At 33.3% G+C, this 20,801-nt stretch overlaps 1 pseudogene; it reads left to right on the forward strand.

The window, feature by feature from the left end:
* Positions 1–6,746: 6,746 nt before the first annotated feature.
* LOC139484637 (uncharacterized) lies at positions 6,747–11,756 on the forward strand (annotated as a pseudogene).
* The last annotated feature ends 9,045 nt before the right edge of the window (positions 11,757–20,801 follow it).

Here is a 20,801-nt window from a genome sequence, read left to right on the forward strand (position 1 = left end):
TCATTAAAAGTCAGAGAAAAACATCAACTTGTGACTTGTTCGTTGATATTTGCATTTCCACTGATAACTGACCACAATACGTTTTCTTCATGCCCGCGTCACACTGTCCCGATTTTTACGCCGATGGTAACACGATTATGGAAATTTTCAAAATCGGGACTGGTCGTATCCGGATCGGGCTATTCGAAGTGCCATCTTTAACCATCGTAGAACCATCGGCCACGTTTTCAAGCCTTCGGGGACAACTTCGGGAAGGGTTCTAAATTTTTTAACATGTTAAAAAATCCCCGAAGGTGCGTCCGATGTTGAGGGTTCGTATTGAGTTCGTATCACCATCCTCACCATCGTAATGTCACCGGGAATGTATCTTTGAACATCGTATTGCATTCGTGTTTCCATCGTTTCCATCGGGCAGTTTTGACATTACGATGTCTACACGAATGAATCACGAAGCTACCCGACGGTCTTACGATGGCAACACGACTTCGTGAAGACATCGTAATCCCGCCGTGTTGCTATCGAATAAAAGTACGAAGGCGACAAGATGGAACTACGACGGCAATAAATCCAGCTAAATGTAAGTTAATTTTCGCGCTAAAATACATTTAAAGTGCCATGCGCGATATGCACTGGTCAGTCTAATACGACAGTTAAGAAAGACGTTCACAAAACATGGAGCTCATATCAAATGATTCTATGAGAACAAGAAAGGCGACAGCGTTGTTTATATAAATTCAAATGGAACAAGAAGAGCAGAATTACAGGCTCAGGATTCACTTTTACAAGAAAAATATTATTTTTTGTCAATTTTTCATATCAAGTAACATAATGAAAATCATAAACGCGCCTCGTACACCAACACTGCAGGTACACGTATATAGGGAAACCAACTTTTCTTCATTATTCTGATTTTTTATGTATCGTCCGAGTTGTTGTCACACGAATGTTTACTCCATAACCATTTTGTTTTCTATATGTCATATTTTGCCGCATTTGTTGCTTTCCCCACATCCTTCCTTTTGTCTATATTATTATGATATTCTCCTGGAAAGAGCTCTTTTTGAATAAAAGGGATCAACGAACCCATTACCTTTTAGACATCGTATGGCCATCGCGCCATCATCGTAATCCATCATGTAGCCTTCGTAATCCATCGTGTAGCCTTCGTGATCCATCGTGTAGGCTTCGGCTGAGATATGAAGCTTAAATACCCGTCTTCGGTTAACCTTCGTATGTCCATCTTTTGCTATCGTATATAATTTCGGCACCATCGTATAGACTTCGTTATTCATCGTACTTGCTTCGGTCACTTTTTGGTATTATAACGAGATCGGGATCAACTTCGTACGAACTTACAATTTTCGCATTCGGGTGTCCATCGTATATAAAAATCGAGACAGTGTGACGCGGGCATCACTTTTAACCCAAAACAAACACATTTGTATAAGTCAAAAGATCTGTAAAACAAATAAGATTGTTGAGTCTAATGTAGACGAAACGCGCGTCTGGTATTAAATCATAAACCTGGTACCTTTGATAAATATTCTTTACAATTTTGTTTGAATAATTTATTTTAGGTCCAGACTGATTTATTCGATATGTTTGGTTTGTTTTGATTAGTCGTTGGGGGTATTTTTATTTTTATTTGAATGATTTTTAAAATCTTAGATAAACGATTTTCTAGAAAATATCGTAAAATCCAGTATAACAACAATATCGAAAAATTCAAATGGGAAAGGCCCTTATCAAATGGCAAAATCTAAAGTTGAAACTAATTAAACGAATTACTGTCAAAGGCATGCATATACGTACGGATTACATATTTTATTCGTACGAAAAGAAATTATTTAATTTTCACTTACTACTCCAATTGAGGACAGTTGTGAAGTTATTATACTCCTGTGTGGTCCTTTGAGTTTTACGAACGATTTTTATTTTGATAATTTAAATAGAAAATAAAAACATAAATATTTGATTTAAATTTCTCCTGTCAGAAAATTTGGAATATTCTTGTTGCTAAGATTGACATAATGTCAAAATGTTAAGCCCTTTGCAAACATGTTTTCTCCTATTCATGCTATTGGAGGGAGGGTGCAAATGAGACATTTATCCATAAAGACAAACTCATGTTCGATTAAAAGTTGTTTTCCTTTTTTTTATAGAAATATAATGAACTGATTGCTTTTGATCAATTCATTCAAATGACACAATTTTCCTGGGACAACGAGGCCAAGTTAATTAGTTTGAAGTTGCACTGTATGTCAGGATGACATCTCGATATGATTTCACATTAATTTCAGCATCAATGGTATATAAATTGTTAATAAAAGAAGATGAACAATCACTACAAGAACGAAGACACAATGCGAAACATCGTCAGCCAACTGAAATCACTTGTTTTTGATACTAATTTTTATCCTCGCTGTCAGCTCTCGATTAATACAGACATTGTTACTGAAGTATAACTTTCTTATGAATTAAAACCATTAAGTTATTGTCTTATGTCTTACTATATTTTATGATTGATTAATTTGTGCGCACTCAATGCCGCATCAGCATAATACTTACAGTAAAAAAACACCCACAACACGATGTTTTGCACTCAATGGAGTAGTGATGGATTATATATTTATATTTGGTACACGTGTATTGAAAAATAAAGTTTCTGCTTTTCTAAAAGAAGAAGAAAAAAACACATTGACATTCTGAAATAAAAAAAAGTAATTGTTTTAGAATTTTAGCTAACAATATATCTTGTACTTTGTTTTCTCGTTTTGTTCTACTGATTTGTTCGGGTGTGTTTTTATACCTTCTCGAAATAATTTTATGGTTTATGGGGAATTGGGAAGATACCCGATTTCAGTTACCGTCAAGTCACGTATGATTAATTTCTGTTGTCGTTTACTAGAAGGGAAAGAGAGCAAACTATCATGTCTATTATATAAGCTGTTATATGTAAATCTCAATAACTATGGTTATGATAGTAAATGGATATTATATATAAAGAAAATTTTTGATGACTGTGGAATGTCAAATGTTTTGCAAAGTCACAACTTATTTGAGAAACGTTGGGTTGTATTGAGTGTTCAGCAAAGATTAAGAGATCAGTTCATTCAAGAATGGTCAACAGAAAGGAACAATTCGCCCAAGGGGCTGTGTTATAGATTGTACACAAATGTTTTTAAATTTGAACACTATTTATCAGTACTACCATTTAATTTATTAATAACCTTATGTAAATGTAGATGTGGGAATAACCGTTTTCCCGTTGAGACGGGAAGGTGACACAACATCCCAAGATCTGAAAGATTGTGTCACCTTTGCGCCTCAGCTGACATTGATGATGAATACCATTATATCATGTCATGAAATTATTTCAAAGATGAAAGATGCAAATACTTACCACAACATTGAAATAAAAATATAAATGTTATCAAATTCAAACAAGTATGTTCAACCCAAAATATTGTTGAGCTTGAGAAACTTTGCAGATTTATCAAATCTATTTCTGTGAAAGTCTATCCTCCTGGTTAATACAACTATATGTTTATTTATCATTTTTGTAAATATTTATCATATTAATTTGTATTCCACTCATGCTATATCTTATATATGTAATATATATTATTGTAATATCTTCTCTGTAACTATGTATTTGGTTTATGAGAATAAAGATCATTCATTCATTCAGTACTGTAGTACTTCTTTCACCTGAGTTTAATTAAACACTTTCTGAGTGTGTGTTTCAAACGTGTAATTACTTGGTGACCATTTTTCTGTTTGCCATATTTGTGTTAACAGTTCTGTAATCAATCAGGCTGTTGCGTTACTTGTTTGAATTGTTTCACATCTTGTCATCTCAATGTTTGTTTGCAGCGGTATATACGATTTGAGGTTTGCTCATTGTTGTAGACCCGTTTCATAGCGATGATTTACTTATGTGCTAATACAAATGCAATTATATTTGTAAAGACGTTAATAAGCTTGATGTTTGGTAGATCCCGCAAAAATGAATATCTGAATCTCAAGCTTTGTTCCCAATACACCTGACGTCAGAAATGCAATTAAAAATCGCATCAAATCTGGACCTATGTTTTTTTGGAATTAGAAAATTACTTTATCTTCATAAAGATGAAATTGTTATTCATCGAAGTTCCCATGTGTTTGTATCACTCTGCTCAGCTCTACATAAAATTGCATCTCACAGATTTGTGACGACAAATACAGTTACCCGGCTTAACAACTTTTCTATTTATCATGCACAATTCACAAATACGTTCTGATAAATCATTAAACGAATTTTCATCATATTCATGTTATGAAATATCAGCTGCTCGACATTATATGACGCTCTTTCTAAAGCGTTCGCTGCGCTCATTCGATAAAAAAGATTCATATATAAGAGTACAAATAAGTGACTTCAGGCTATTTTTTTTAAATTAGCATTTGACAAAATGATTGATACTTGAGATGCCTTAACAAAATACTAATTTATAATAGATAATAGCATTGGTAAAGTATAATTACGATAGAATCAAATTTCAAATAACGTATCACAAATTTCTAAGGAGGAAAATGTATAAACAATGAATGATGATATGCTTTTGTTCTAGCGGCTGATTCATAGAGAAGTTATAAAATACTATTATGAAAATATTATGACGTATGAAAGCACGTTGTGTAATATTTTATTGACCGGGCAAGAACAGTTTTTTGACCGGACGAGACCAGTAACGGTACATTATGGTCAAGGTCGTTTTAATAGTTATCAAAGATACCAGGAGTATAATTTAATACGCGAGACGCGCGTTTCGTCTACATAAGACTCATCAGTGACGCTCAGATCAAAATAGTTATAAAGCCAAACAAGTACAAAGTTGAGGAGCTTTGAGGACCAAAATTTCCAAAAAGTTGTGCCAAATACATCTAAGATAATCTATTACTGGGATAAGAAAATCTTTATTTTTTTCGAAAAATTCAAAGTTCTGTAACAGGAAATTTATAAAACTGACCATATAATTGATATTCATGTCAACACCAAAATGCTGACTACTAGGCTGGTGAAAACCTTGTTGTATTGTGATATTCTTATCGACCAGGCTACATTGTTAGGCCTCTGTACCCGTTGAGAAAGACTTGCAACATATTTTTGATTCGGAAGTGTTATATCGTGATGTTTGTTCAAGCAAATGCTAACAAAAGGAACAATTCCTAAAATACCGAATTCAAAAATTTAAAACATAAAGTGTAAATGAAAAAATCAAATGCACAAACAAATCAACGAAAAGAAAACAACAGTCAAATTCCTAATTTTTAACAAACATTTCCTTATGTAGAAAATGGTTTGATAGGTAGCTAAACCGCTCACTTGTATGACAGTGGTATACAATTCCAAGGGAACAAGTCGCTTATAATATAGCTATCTATAGTGATGTACTTTATCAGGGATCCATTTATTAAGAGAACCAGAGATAGCTCGTGATTACCATTGTTTATCTCCATCTTTTTCCTTTTACCGCGGTGCGTCGCTCCTTTTCGACGAGTTTTGATTTCACCCTTGGTACATGTTTCTGATGTCATATTTTGTCTATTTTATTCATCATTTAATGACTTTTTAATGATAGCGTATTATGTTAAATATTGATCACTCTTATATATTTTGTTATCGCGTTTTTTTTGTCAATGTTATTCAAAAATAAAAGAAAACAAATATCCTATCCATAAACATTATATATTATATTACATAAAAAGGTATTCAATCTAAATTTATAAAACCGTTTATAAAGTTCATGGCATTATTGATGCATCGTTCAGAAAATGATGAGACTGCGTTAAAATAGCACAGATAACAATGAAAGCAAAATTTATATGGACGTTTGGTTACGATGTCACAATAAAAGATTATTGTGTCTCTACTTAAACCTATAAATGGACGTTTTGTTACCATGTTATAATGAAAGATCATTGTGTAGCTTATCAAAACGAAATATAAAAGTGTACCTTAAACTTATGCATTGTTTTGTTTTTCAGTGTACTTGTTATCTAAATGATAATAGCCTAATCTTAAATACATAAAACAACCCAGGTAGATAATTGTTCTGAAGTAGAGATACAATAATTTACCAGCTTTGGAAAATCGTTCATTTTATTCACCGTATTCTTCTTAAAAGTTATTTTTAAGGATACGCGTATATAATATTAACCATCCAAAACAATTAGTCCTAGTTACCGTGACAAAGTTATGAAAGTAAAAAAATATCAAGTAGAAACTGTAAAAATACTCCATAAAAAGGGGGACGACAAAGTACTGATGACTTAAGACGAAATCCTAATTCTGGATTAATAAAAACACACACAAAAAACCCCCCCCCCCCAAAAAACCACCAACTGTTGAGATAAGGCATTGGGCAATCTAGAACCCATATATAATTCCAAGAAAAAAAGCGAGTTCCACACACTGGTAATACGAGGAGATAAAAATTATACCTGCTTCCGTTTTACTAAACTTATGAGTAACACATCACTTAGAATCTGTTATTTCTATACAATGTCCCTTCATGATAATGTTTTGTAATAATTACTTGCAGTTTACAGACAGCAGTATATAAATCTGTTAGTATTGATTTGTTTATGCTATTTCTAGGACCAACAGAAAAAAATAATTAAAAATAAATTAAACCTGGAACCATGCGGTTCCGCAGCTAATAATAAATATGATATCTGCATTAAATAAATATATTTATTAATAGTATCGGAAGCACATGACTTGTTTGTGTTTGTTTATGTTCAACACGTGTTGATGAGCACATGGTTGCATACCTGGTTTGTTATTGTATGATTTGATTGGCTATTGTATGTCGCAATGCAGGTATTCTACCCGTTTGTACGAGGGTAGGATCGTGATTCTCGTGCAGAATCTCATTATAAATATAAGATATTTTTATAACCAGTTATTCGAAGTTCTGCCTTTACAGAGTAGCATACCTTCCGTTTCGTTATACACATAATGACCGAAAACCACTCAGACGACGAGGACACTTTGCTTTTGCACGAGCCACCAGTACATTCAGGTGCCAAGTCTAGTTCTGTACCACAGATAAGTGATCAAACTTTTGAACTTTTTACATCTTATTTTGATAGTAAGATTTCTTCTCTGAAGAACGAGTTAGTCTCCGGGAACGACTCCCTAGCTAAGAAGCTCAAGAAAGAGGTGTCTGTTAAGCTTAAGGGGGAAGGGAATCAGATTCAATACTCCTTCAACTCAGATATAGTTTCCGAATTGCAGAAACTTCAGAAGCGTACATCCGCGGAAGATTCCGTTAGCACCAATTTGATATCGGGCCTTATTCTTAAAATCAACAGGAGGAATAAATTAATTCGAATTGCCGACAAGTCGCCAGCAGGCTGGTCCACAGTCGGAGAATACGAAAGTGATGACCTGGCATCAGATTCAGAAGATGAAAAACGCTTACGGCAAGCAGAAAGCAGGGCCCTCAAGACAATCAAAGAAAAGAAAACCCGTGGAAAACCTTACTCAAAACCGTCCGCCACCGTTTCTAGACCTGCCAACCCTACTGATACTAGTAACAGTTACTATCAGCCTTACAACGCTACTCAGCAGCCCTTTCCGAGGTTCCGTCGCCGCGAGGCGACCCCATACGACACCTGTTACGAGTGTCACCAAACTGGCCACTTCAAGAGGAACTGCCCAAAAGCAACAAACAAACCAACCTTTGGAAACTTGTCAAAGTGAAAAGATACAAGATGAGTATATTTCTTTTGTTGACAATTTAATGCTATTTGGTCATAGTAATGTTCTCTTTCAACATGTTAAATATTTTGATAATATAGATTTTTCAAAAATCGCCAAAGGAGTAATATCAAGCTTATTTAAACATATAGAGTTTTGGAAACACATTGGGGCTAACAAATTTGTGTTGGACACCATTGAAAAGGGTTATATAATTCCATTTATGAAACAACCCCCTCCAATGAAATTTCGGAATAATAAATCTGCTTTAAAAAATAGTTTGTTTGTAAATGAAGCGATAACTGAGTTAATTAGCAATGGCTGTATTCTAGAAGTACCATTTCAACCATTCGTCGTTAATCCTCTCAGTGTTGCTACACAAAAGACTGGTAAAAAGCGTTTGATTTTAGATTTAAGTGAATTGAATTTCTATGTTTTGAAAAACAAGGTAAAATTTGAAGATTGGAAAATTGCAATGGAATTCTTCCAAAAAGATCATTTTCTAATTAAATTTGATTTAAAATCTGGATATTTTCATTTGGACATCTGTAAAGAACAACAAACATATTTAGGTTTTTCCTGGAATAACAAGTTTTACTGCTTTTCTGTATTAGCTTTTGGTTTGAGTAGCGCCCCCTATATATTCACTAAATGTTTGAGACCAATGGTAAAGTATTGGCGAAAAAATGGTGTTAATATTGTTCTTTATCTGGACGATGGATTAGGCATGGATGAAGGTTATAAAAATTGTAAAGATACTTCTGAATTTGTAAAGTCATCACTTAAACTGGCTGGATTTATTGTCAATGAAGAAAAATCAATTTTTGAACCGGTTCAGTGTTTAGAATGGTTAGGATTGATTTGGGATTCTAAAGATTTTACTTTAAAGGTGCCAGAGCGCAGAATTAAAGACACTAAAAATTCTCTTGATATTATACTAAAATCATTTTCAAATTTGAACGCACGTATGCTGGCTCAATTTGCCGGAAGAATTATATCAATGTCACCAGTTATGGGTAATGTCACAAATTTAATGACGAGGCATATATATTTCGCGATAGAAAACAGAAAAACGTGGGATTCAAAACTATATTTAGTATATGAAAAATGTGTATTAGCTGAATTGAAATTTTGGCAGGAAAACTTGTTGGAGCTTAATGAGAAGCGTTTATTGAATGATTCTTTACCGAGAATTATGATATATTCAGATGCAAGTAATGTAGCTTTAGGTGCATATACTGTTGAATCAAATGAAAAGATTTTTCATTGTATGTTGAATGAAAATGAGAAAAAATTGAGTTCCACTTGGCGTGAACTCAGGGCTATTCAGTTATCGTTGAATTCGTTTGAACACGATCTGAAATGTAAAATAGTTAAATGGCATACAGACAACCAAAATTGTGTAAATATAATCAATAAAGGCAGTACAAAGTTGCATTTACAACATTTAGCTTATGATATTTTTAGAACATGTACAAGGTCGGGTATCACGTTGTGTCCTACTTGGATACCTCGGTGTGAAAATTTCAAAGCTGACTTCATATCTAAAATGGTTGATATTGATGACTGGCAAACCTCGTTTCAGTTTTTTACTTTCATGAATGAAATTTGGGGTCCTTACACAATCGATAGATTTGCCAATTTTCATAATACTAAACTGAAAAGGTTCAACTCAAAATTTTGGAATCCAGGAAGCACTGCTATTGACGCTTTTGCTCAAAATTGGACAATGGAAAATAATTGGATGGTTCCTCCGATAAGTTTAGTGGCTAAAAGTATTAAACATCTCATTCTCTGTAGAGCTGAGGGAACATTGATCGTTCCAAAATGGCCTTCATCGGCATTTTGGTCTTTGATTTTTAATAGAAGATTGGAATTTCAACCTTACGTTATAGAAGTTCTTGATTTTTCATCAGGTCAGAATATATTTGTTCAAGGACAGAATAAAAACTCCATTTTTGGTACCAAGCATTTTAAGTCTGATATACTGGCAATTAAGATGAAAGCGACTTAATGATGTTCGAGTTTATTTGTACATATTGTTAATTGTTTACAATATGTGAAATTTGCATTGTATTGCAAATTTGGTTCTGACACGGCTATGTATGTTGATATAGCAAGAATACATGTAGTAAGATGTATGACACGGCTATATATGTTGATATAGCAAGGTCTAGTGAATAGTACGATGTATATGAGATATATAAAAAAAAAAAAAAAAAAAAAAGTTTTATAATATTATTATTTGTTTATTTTATTTATACGTTTTGCAGATGTTTTTAGTACTGGTCGTTGGTCTAAGGATAAAATACCACAGAATGAAGCTCTTAGCAATCTTGCAAAATGTCTTCCAGATTATTGTTTAAATTCTAGAGCAGATAATACTAGAAAGAAATACAGGTATGCATTTAATAGCTTTTGTAAATGGTGTAATTTATTTAATATAAAGCCTTTACCGGCATCAGATTACAATGTCTCATTATATTTGATTCACTTACGAAAAAATTATAATTCTTCTGCAAAGATAGATGAAGCATATTATGCCATTCAATGGACACACAAATTAGCTGGATATGTAAATCCTTGTGATTCTTTTCTTTGTACTTCCGTAAAAGAAGGTACACAAAGGTCAATCGGTCATCACATTGTAAACAAGAAGGAACCAATAACTCCTCATATTCTTAATCAACTGGTTTTGAAATACGGCAATACAAATAGTACTTTAAATCATAGAAGAATAGCATGTATGTGTCTCGTTAGCTATGCCGGATTTTTAAGATTTTCAGAATTAGTTAATTTAAAAAGGTCAGATGTTTCATTTCATTCATTATATATGTCTTTATTCATCGAAAAAAGCAAAACGGACCAACAAAGAACAGGAACTCATGTTTTTATTTCCAAAACATATTCGGTTACCTGTCCAGTCCAAATGTTAGAGACATACTTGAACCAAGCGAACATTAAACACGATTCTGTAGAATTCATATTTAGATCAGTTTTATATCGTAAAAAGACTAACACGTACGTGCTAAGGGGTCATGCGCCTTTGTCTTATACAAGAGCCAGAGAAGTACTGTTAGAGGCTTTAGAATCTTTGGGATTAGACAAATCAAAATTTGGTTTGCATAGTTTAAGAGCAGGTGGAGCAACAGCTGCGGCTGCTGCTGGTATTCAAGATAGAATATTTAAGAAACACGGTAGATGGTCTTCAGATACAGCAAAAGACGGATATGTGCGTGAAAATATTTCTGAAAAACTACTCGTTACTAAGAATCTTGGCTTGTAATTTTCATACCAGTTTTTTCTTATCTACTTTGTCATTTCGAAAGTGTGCTACTCACAAGGAGAGCTCATTCCTATTGTATACATGTGTTGAGTTTTATTGACTAAATAATTTATGTTCGGTTAAGCTTGGCGAATTAGAACATAAATATATTTATTAATAGTATCGGAAGCACATGACTTGTTTGTGTTTGTTTATGTTCAACACGTGTTGATGAGCACATGGTTGCATACCTGGTTTGTTATTGTATGATTTGATTGGCTATTGTATGTCGCAATGCAGGTATTCTACCCGTTTGTACGAGGGTAGGATCGTGATTCTCGTGCAGAATCTCATTATAAATATAAGATATTTTTATAACCAGTTATTCGAAGTTCTGCCTTTACAGAGTAGCATACCTTCCGTTTCGTTATACACATCCCCCACCCACCCCACCCATTTTGATAGATTTAAGTTAGACAGTAATGATGTGACAAGATATATTGTAATAATAATGTATTTATTGTGTTTTGTAGATTGTTGTTGATTTTGATTTTTAGTGGGATGGAGTCCCGATACGGTGTTTTGTTATATTGAGAAAATTGTGTGATTTACTAGGAGTAATTTGATGCAGATGGATGTTTGAATGACAATTGAAATATGAATATATATGAAATGGTTTGTTGTTTGAAGAAAAATAAAGTTTAAGTGTGCTACTCACAAGGAGAGCTCATTCCTATTGTATACATGTGTTGAGTTTTATTGACTAAATAATTTATGTTCGGTTAAGCTTGGCGAATTAGAACATAAAGATTATTTATAAGGCTTTACATCCGATATCCAAAGTTATTATTTTTGTGATTGTTTGGATTTCCATTAAAAGTCATATTAAAGATGCATTATGTGTCTGTAAATAAATTTATCTTTAAAAAGAAAAATAAATAAAAATAAGATGCATATATATTGTTTGATCAAAAGCCTACCGCTTCATTCCTGACAGAACATATTCATAGTATAAACTTCTCAATGTTTCCCATTTCTTAGTAGTAACATACCCTCTGCCCCTTCGTATGGTGTTTACATATCTCAATTGATACGTTATGCTCGTGCATGTTCACACTATACGGACTCCAAAAACATCAATTTAATAATAATAATGCAGCAACTGCTTCAACAAAGTTTGAGGAAGACAAAAAAGTGACACTCCGTAAATTTTACTGACCCCATCACAAATTGGTTGATCCATACGATGTGTCTTTGTTTAAAATAACTAAGGACATTTTTATCAAGTTTGTCATTATGTTTGACCTTTTAATAACTGAATGTGACTTATTCCCGATTATGACAGTTTTGATAAGTGTAAATTCGCATTGTTATGAGACATGTCACGGTACTTTACCGTCCCAAATACATGTATTTAGTTTTGATGTCATATTGTTATTCTTTCGGATTTTGTCAAATGTCTTAACGTTTGTAGTTGTAAATCTTGTTTTTTTCTGATGTATTCTTGTATTATGGTAAAGATAACTTATTATCCAGTTCATTTATTATATTTTAGTTTGGACCACGATTTTATACGATATTTTTGGTTTACAGTTTAATTCAGAAGAAACACCGACATAGCTAGTTAATACAATTATTTATCCAATTACTACCCCAATTTGATATAAATTAGTATTATAATTTTCATTGTTATTAATAAATGTTATATCAGTCTTCCATATCTAATCTTGAATTCTATCCTAATTCTATCTAATTTTTGGGAAATCTTTTTAGAAATTTAAATGTGACGTCACTTTGTGCGTTGATGGCTTTGGCTAACTCGGCTGTGTATTTTTATGTGCTGGTTTAGGTTGTTTTATAATGTATCAGTTTTTATTCTGTAGTTAGTCACCACTTCGGTTTTATCATGTATATTTAATATGAGGCAGGCATTACCTGTAAATGGGGACGAAGTCTGTAAAAATGAAATTGGTATTACGCGTTCCTTCCTATTTTATACTAGACTGATAAATATATATTTTACTCAAAGTTTCATACAAACGAGACCGGAAAAAGGAAGTACATTGTACATTTCTGCGCAGGTCCGGGATTTCAAAACACGACAAAAAAAAAAAATTGAACGATTTTGAGTTCATTAGTACAATGAAAAATTCGGGAAATTTTCCTGTATTTTTTTTTTATTGAATTTTCTACTGTTATTGGGGACTCCGTCCCCATATTATATAGTAAGTTTATAAAATTTACTGTTTGCAAAATGATGAATTGTTCTCAATAATAAAGATGTTCTTATCCCAGATAGAACACCCAAGCTGTATTGGTCACAACTTTTTGGAACGTTTGGTTCTCAGTGCTCTCCAACGTTGTACTTGTTTTGGCTTTAAAGCTTTTTTTCATCCGAGCGTCAGTGGTTAGTCTTGTGTGGACGAAACGCATATCTGGCGTATTAAATTTTACACCTGTTACCTTTTGTTAGCTATTATTCGTGCGTCTCTTTGTCTTATATTTTCTCCCATTTATTTGTATTGTAGTCCTGTCATGTAATGTTGTCATTTTAATGTTATATTTAAAATTGCCAATAAAGTGAGAGGTTTGGCAGTCTCAAAACCAGGTTCAACCCACCATTTTTTCCTTAAAATGTCCTGTACCAAGTCAGGAAACTGGCCATTGTTCTATTATAGTTCGTGTTTTTTCCCTTAGTTTAAGTTTGTAGCCCAGATTTGTTTTTTATCAATCGATTTATGAATTTCAAACAACGGTTTACTACTATTTCCTTAATTTATACAATCATAGTACAGAATAGAGTATTATTTACTTTATTTTGTTTTAAATATTTACTAGAGCGGAATAATTTTGATGGCGGCCAGTTAATATTTGTTCATATATTTATGCGTTTATGCATTTCTCATTTTTTCTATTATGAAACTTTTGTAATTGAATTTCTAACAGCGCTATACTACTGTTGCCTTTATTTACATAACAGTGAATAAAAGACTAATACTACAACACCAAGGTCAAAAAATAAAATGTAGAGAAAATAGTAAAAAAAGTAAATAAAAGAGCATCAAATGCAAAACATTATTTTGTTTTCTTTGTGTAGCAGTTTAATTAGTGTTTCTGTTTTTGTAGCAGTTCAGTATTTCTGTTGTTTCGTTTGTTTGTATGTTTTACCCCCGCTTATAATTGATGTTTTCCGCAGTTATGGTTTTTGACCTAGATTTGTATCAGTAAGATTGATTAATGACCTTTATACAGCAGTGTACAGCAGCATTGGTCATCAAAGCTCTTTAACTTCGTACCTTATTGGGCGTTTTTAACTTTTTGTGATTCGAGCGTCACTGGGTCTTTTGTAGACAAAACGCGCGACTGGTGCATAATGACACAAAATTGCAATCCCGGTATCTATGATGAACTTATGCACTAATATTGCCTTGATCTAGACTGAAAAGAGAAAAATGCGTAAAAACAGAGTTAAAGGAACGATCATATTCATCGAGACCTTCTGATGTTCTATTGTAAAATTGAGAATGGAAATGGGGAATGTGTCAAAGAGACAACAACCCGCCCAAATAAAAAACAACAGCAGAGGGTCACCAACAGGTCTTCAATGTAGCGAGAAATTCCCGCACCCGGAGGCGTCCTTCAGCTGGCCCCTAAACAAATATATACTAGTCCAGTGATAATGAACGCCATACTAATTTCCAAATTGTACACAAGAAACTAAAATTAAAATAATACAAGACTAACTAAGGCCAGAGGCTCCTGACTTTGGACAGGCGCAAAAATGCGGCGGGGTTAAACATGTTTGTGAGATCTCAACCCTCCCCCTATACCTCTAACCAATGTAGTAAAGTAAACGCATAACAATACGTGTGTTTATATATTTTGCCTGACCAATATGGAAATAAATTATTTCCATTATATAACATTCTCATCTGTTGTAAGATAGTTTCAACCTTAACCTTCATAAAGTTATTATCTCCAGTGCTATAATCCTTACCGGTCTAATGAGTAAAAGCTCTCCACAACAATATTATGATAGTTATTTCCCGTTAACGATCATCCTGTGTTACCTCGTACCAATGTTACGATATCGTTTCTTCTCGTTTTCACAATGACTTGTTGATGTTGTTAAAAGCAAAATATAGTATTTATAATTAGCTTGCATGCAATTCCATAATAAAAAATAACAACAAAGATCTTTAAAAGTATTCTTCACCACTTTGACACAAATCATTTATAAAGTACTTTTTTCTGACGTACTCTGATTAAAAACCGTGGTCTTTAATCATTGTTTCTAGACATCTTGTAAAAACGAAGAAAGAATGGGACAATTGATCCGAAAATGTTTTTTCTTTCATTGTTTCTTATTAACGTATACACAACGTTGCCTTATCTTGAAGAAAATAGCAAGATTTTTCTATCAACGCAAAAGCAATATGCATGTGGCTACCATAACTTGTTTAACTCTTTCTAGTCTTTTGACTGTATATTAGAAGTTCAAATCTGAAAATCAGTAAATTATTGATTCGTCCAAATTTCTGTAGTATATATGGATAGGACACTGAATATTATTAGTTACATAGTGTGTTAGTGACCTAAGACGATATATACGGGGTCAGTAAATTCCAAAAGCAGTGAGAGCGAAGCTCAAACCCCATATGGGATTTACTGACCCTGTATATAGCGTATTAGATCACTAGCGCACTATATAACGAATTTATCTTACCGATTATCTTTATTTGTTAAATTTAGACTAGAGTTGTCTCATTTGCAAGCATACCACATCTTCTTATTTTTATATTAAAGCATTGAAGTGTTCAATTTTAAGAACCTTATTCCATTGGTCTAAACAAACAAAACTAATGTCAACAATAACAATTTAATATCAACAACCTTGATAAAACAATATTAAACAGAACTTTCAATACACTAAAATAATCGAATAGTGCTAAAGTCGTAACTCCATTACTAACCGTGTATTGAAATAAGCCTCGCCACCCTACTTACCTGATATGGAATATACATGGTCTCGAGCTGACGCTTTTAACCAATCATATTCATTGAAATGTATAGGAGGTAAGATAATTACTTTTAAGACACAAACAGTATGGTCTAGATATGTACAATACCAATGTGATAGCACGTTATTAAACAGAGATAAACCAATGACATTGTGAGTTCAAAGCAGGTCGGGCTACGTGGACTACGTGTCATTGTAGGGCCATTTTGGTCATTAAGCTTATCATGAATTTGGTCTTAAACATCATAGACTTTAAAATGTTTGAGTTCGAGCCTTCCTGTTGGAGGTTAATCCAGTAAAGGCCTTACTTTTGTATCTTCGTTTATTTTTATTACAGATGAATGCAATGCTTAAAACAACGAATGCAGGTCAAAGCACAATGTGGTCCAATGGAAGCACAAGTGTGGTTTCAAATGAACAGTCAACAATGATCACTTCAAATGTATCTTCTTTTTATGGAAAAATAATTGATGCTACAACGAAAGCTTTATCGGACAGGACGGTACAAAGAATACTCGACGCACCATCCCATACAAATGACACCGTATTTGCCGGACCACCAGGTAGGCCTTTCTCCCGATATGACGAATCGTATTACGTAGTCCCAGTAGATACCGTCGACTTGATAAGGAAAGTGTGTTATCTTGGAATTTGTCCTGTCATGATTATCATCGGATTAGTACTTAATAGCATTTGTTTTGCATTATTCTGGAGAACGAAGGTCAAATCATCAACTGTCTGTCTGCTTTTGGCACTTGCTGTAGCAGACATCATATATGTCCTCAATGCTGGACTTAATTCGCTCTTTGTTTCCTCAAGCTACTATGATTTTCCATTTACAGCTGATCAGCGGATTCAGGCAATACCTTACTTCTACTCCTATTTTCGGGTTCTGCCGGGAAGGTTTGGTTCTATTCTCACCTTGGTGATTTCTCTTGAACGCATGTTTTCCGTCTTAAAACCGATCGAAATACGTCAATACGCCACGCGAAAGAACGCAATAACAGCTATTACAGTTATAACTGTTCTTACTATTGTGTTAAATGCCCCATTGGCGATGTTTAATCGTACTGAGAAAGTATATATAAATGCAACAAAATCCTACATAAGAATTGTGGTACGTACGGAGTTCGGAAAGAATACATGGTTGATCGACTCGCTTTATGTGGTAATCGAGTCTCTGTTTGGGTTTCTTCCCGTGCTTCTTATTACCGTATCGTGTTCTGTGACGGCTGCAGTTGTATACACCTCGGCTAAACGTCGGTCTACCATGACAACGTCATCTACTAAAAAGAACAAAGAAATGCAGGTCACACGAACATTAATGGCGCTCATTTTTGTCTTTATTATTTGCAAAGCTCCAGCCGTGGTGCTTGGACTCATAATTTTTGTAGAGATGAAACCAAACGAATATGACAACAACGGCTATGAAGTGGCTAGAACAATAACATACATTCCTCTTGTTCTTAACTCTGTTGTTAACCTGATCATCTATTATTATACCAGTACCGTCTACAGAAAGCAGATTAAAATCATGCTAGGTTGTTCTTTCAGTAGTGGCATCAAGACCGTTCAAAACTCTACCAAGCAAGAAAACTTTAGTTCTACTCCGAACAAAACTCAATCAGAGCAGCGTATTTAGTCAGATGTCAGCGAACGAAGAACAAGAAATTCACAAATGTTGTACTTCTATTACATGTTGTTTGTTGTAAAACATTGTTGTAAAGGAAGGTACATAATAAATAACTACAACATGTCAGGGACGGAATTTAATAAAAGACACATTAAATTGTAAATTGTTAAAAACTCTGAGCAGAATGATTTGATTAATTTGAGCATGCAATGCAAGAGTATCAAAACACCAACTCAGTTAGATTAAATATCGTCGAGACAAGCATGAGGACTGACAAATATGACTGGAAAAAACGTTACACATGTACTATTGTAAAAAAATGTTTTTGTACAATATTGCTTGCCAGAAAAAAACAATCATCAACCAGACTATAGAATAAATCAGATTTGATTTTGCCATTTGATTACAGAATTTCTGTTTAGAACTATCCTCGGACGGCATTCGAAACCCAGAAGAAACGTTATTAGAACATAAAACAGAAGAGACGTTATTAGAAAAGTAAACAGAAGAAACGTTATTAGAACACATGCATAAGAGATGTCATTAGAACACATATATTACAGACGTCAACATAACACATACATTAGAGGTGTCAAAAAATACACACAAAAAAAGACGTCATCAAAACACACACACAAGAGACGTCAATTAAAGCCACACAGGACATGTACGGAATAAAGGAATGCGAAAATATGATTAATTTAAATTGACGACATAATGTTGTACTAAAGATGTCCAAGTAGAAAATCAATATTCTCGATCTCTATTGTAGAATATTACTGTGGATAGAGACAGACGTTAAATGAATGCAGGAAATTGATTTAAAACTAATTTTGTTTATATTGCCATAAAATAATATGCAAATTTGATTTCTACATAACTACATGTAACAGTTTTGAGGATAACTTCTCGAAAAAATCGAAAAAAAGAATACAAAACCCATCAAATCACAATATCAGCAATGTTAGTCCTCATCTTCTTAAATCTTGACCAGTGGAGAAACAAAGACAATATAATTAGAAAAAAAAACCATAATTCACAAGTTTTTCAATGATCATATAACGTTGGAAAATACCATAAAAACACATGACTATCAAAGAAATTGTCTGCTGATATGAACACCATGACCCCCTGTCTCTTTTATATCAGTAAGTGAACTTCCAAAATGTTCTTACTGAAACATGACATGTAGACTATGAAACAATCTTCTGTAATTTTTAAAACATATTCAGAATCTCATAACAGAGAAAAATAAAGAGTTGCCTCATGAGGGGATGATATGCCGGTCGCTTTTGCAAAGAATAAAGTTCCATAACTCCTTAATATTAGAAATTTTAAAAAAGAAAATGAAAATTAAGGACAGATATTTCAATTAATTTTGTCACCAAGGTTTCACGAAAACTGCTAAAATCACTGTTGTTATTGCAAAAACTGGATATTTACCTTTTTGAAATGAGTAAACCCCATAACTCGAAAACGTAAAATCAATCATTCAGAAAAGACGAAGAATCGCTCACGTCAATAAATATAAGCAATTGACCAAAATGTCATGCAAATTGAGTAAGCGTTTGAGTAATTGTGCGATATGTTGACGACGGAAGGACCAACGGACAGATAATTGTATACCATTATACGTCCCACGTAGTCTAGGAAACATGAGTTATATCTAAGTCTGGCATACATGAGTTATGTTTTATTGTAATTTGAATTGAACTACATTTCTGTACAACTGCGAGTGTTCTTAAATTGTATTTTTACTGTAAGTTGTTTTGTGCCAATCTAATCGTGATGAATCGAGTCATTTCCAACTGATATTAAGGTGGTACCTAACACTACAGTGAGATAATTCTGTAAAATGAGCTCAATGGTTTAATTACGTTGCGTTGTTAAGGGAATATTAAGCTTCTCAATGATCAAAATTAGTGTTTGTCAAACTGTTATGTAACCAGTGTAATTTTTCTGATAAAGTGGTTGGTTGAAATTTTTTGAAAAATTTATGTTTTGTCAGAGGATCAAAGTAAATACTTGCCGGGATTTAATGAAAATTAAACGAGCCAAATTATTTGTAGTGAAGGTGTTGGGTACCATCTTAACATTTCTTGGTACTATTTCAGCATTGTTCCCCGGTAAGGTTGTGCTCTCACAAACATCTTCAATCCCCCAGCATTCGTTCTATATGTGCCTGTACAAACTGAGGTGTGTATTATTTAGTTGTTATCGTTGGTGTTTGTTCAGATATTCGTTAATTGTTTTAGTATAATTCAAGCCGTTGTTTTCCTAGTTTGAATTGTTTCGCATTTTCTATCATATTCTGGCTTCGAATAGATGACAATGCGGTAAAAAATGAAGTGACAATTCGGTGAAAATGAGATATTGGTGTAATGCGTTTTTTGAAAGTTGTTCTATCTATAGTCGCGAAGTATAAGGTGGAAGTTAGTGGATAGTTGTTTCATCTGCAAACATACCAAACATCTTTATTTGTTTTTATATTACATATTATTGCACATTAAAACCTCATGCGAAAAAGTAAAATATTATAGATAAATTTACGTGCCTTAAACTGTATTTATTTATTATCTTGACAATATGTTTGACAATGTGCTTGTATATGTAATTCTTATATAGATGTACAGTTTGTTTATTAAGTAAACTAAGCAACGTTAAATTTTCCATGCATGATTCAAAGCCAAAATATTCTTTAGAACTTTTGTAAATCATATTTGTTATAACGTGTTGCACTCATGGGTGTTTTTAAATGTAGTTATATGTATTTTATATGTTTAAATAAATTCTTCATCATTATTTCTTTTCGCTTTTATCTGTTATTTCACGTTTGCATTACGATGTGGATTGGATTTTCAAACATTGTTCCCTCGAAGATCATCGAAGAAACATAAATGTAGAATTGCGCATCTAATATCGTACACCTCGCTTCAGAAATATTAGAATAATCCATCATTGCACTTTTCTTAACTTTCAGATTCTGATCAAGGGTAGAACTGTACAAATCTGTTCTAAGGTTCATTCCTGTTGATATTTCATGTTTCACCTGATGGGCCATTCTGACATTCTGGCATTACACAATCATATTAAACACATACATTCCTTACTTACTTTCTAGAATATATCTAAA

This window comes from Mytilus edulis, chromosome 8 (genome assembly GCF_963676685.1).
Source record: "Mytilus edulis chromosome 8, xbMytEdul2.2, whole genome shotgun sequence".
NCBI lineage: Eukaryota > Metazoa > Mollusca > Bivalvia > Mytilida > Mytilidae > Mytilus > Mytilus edulis.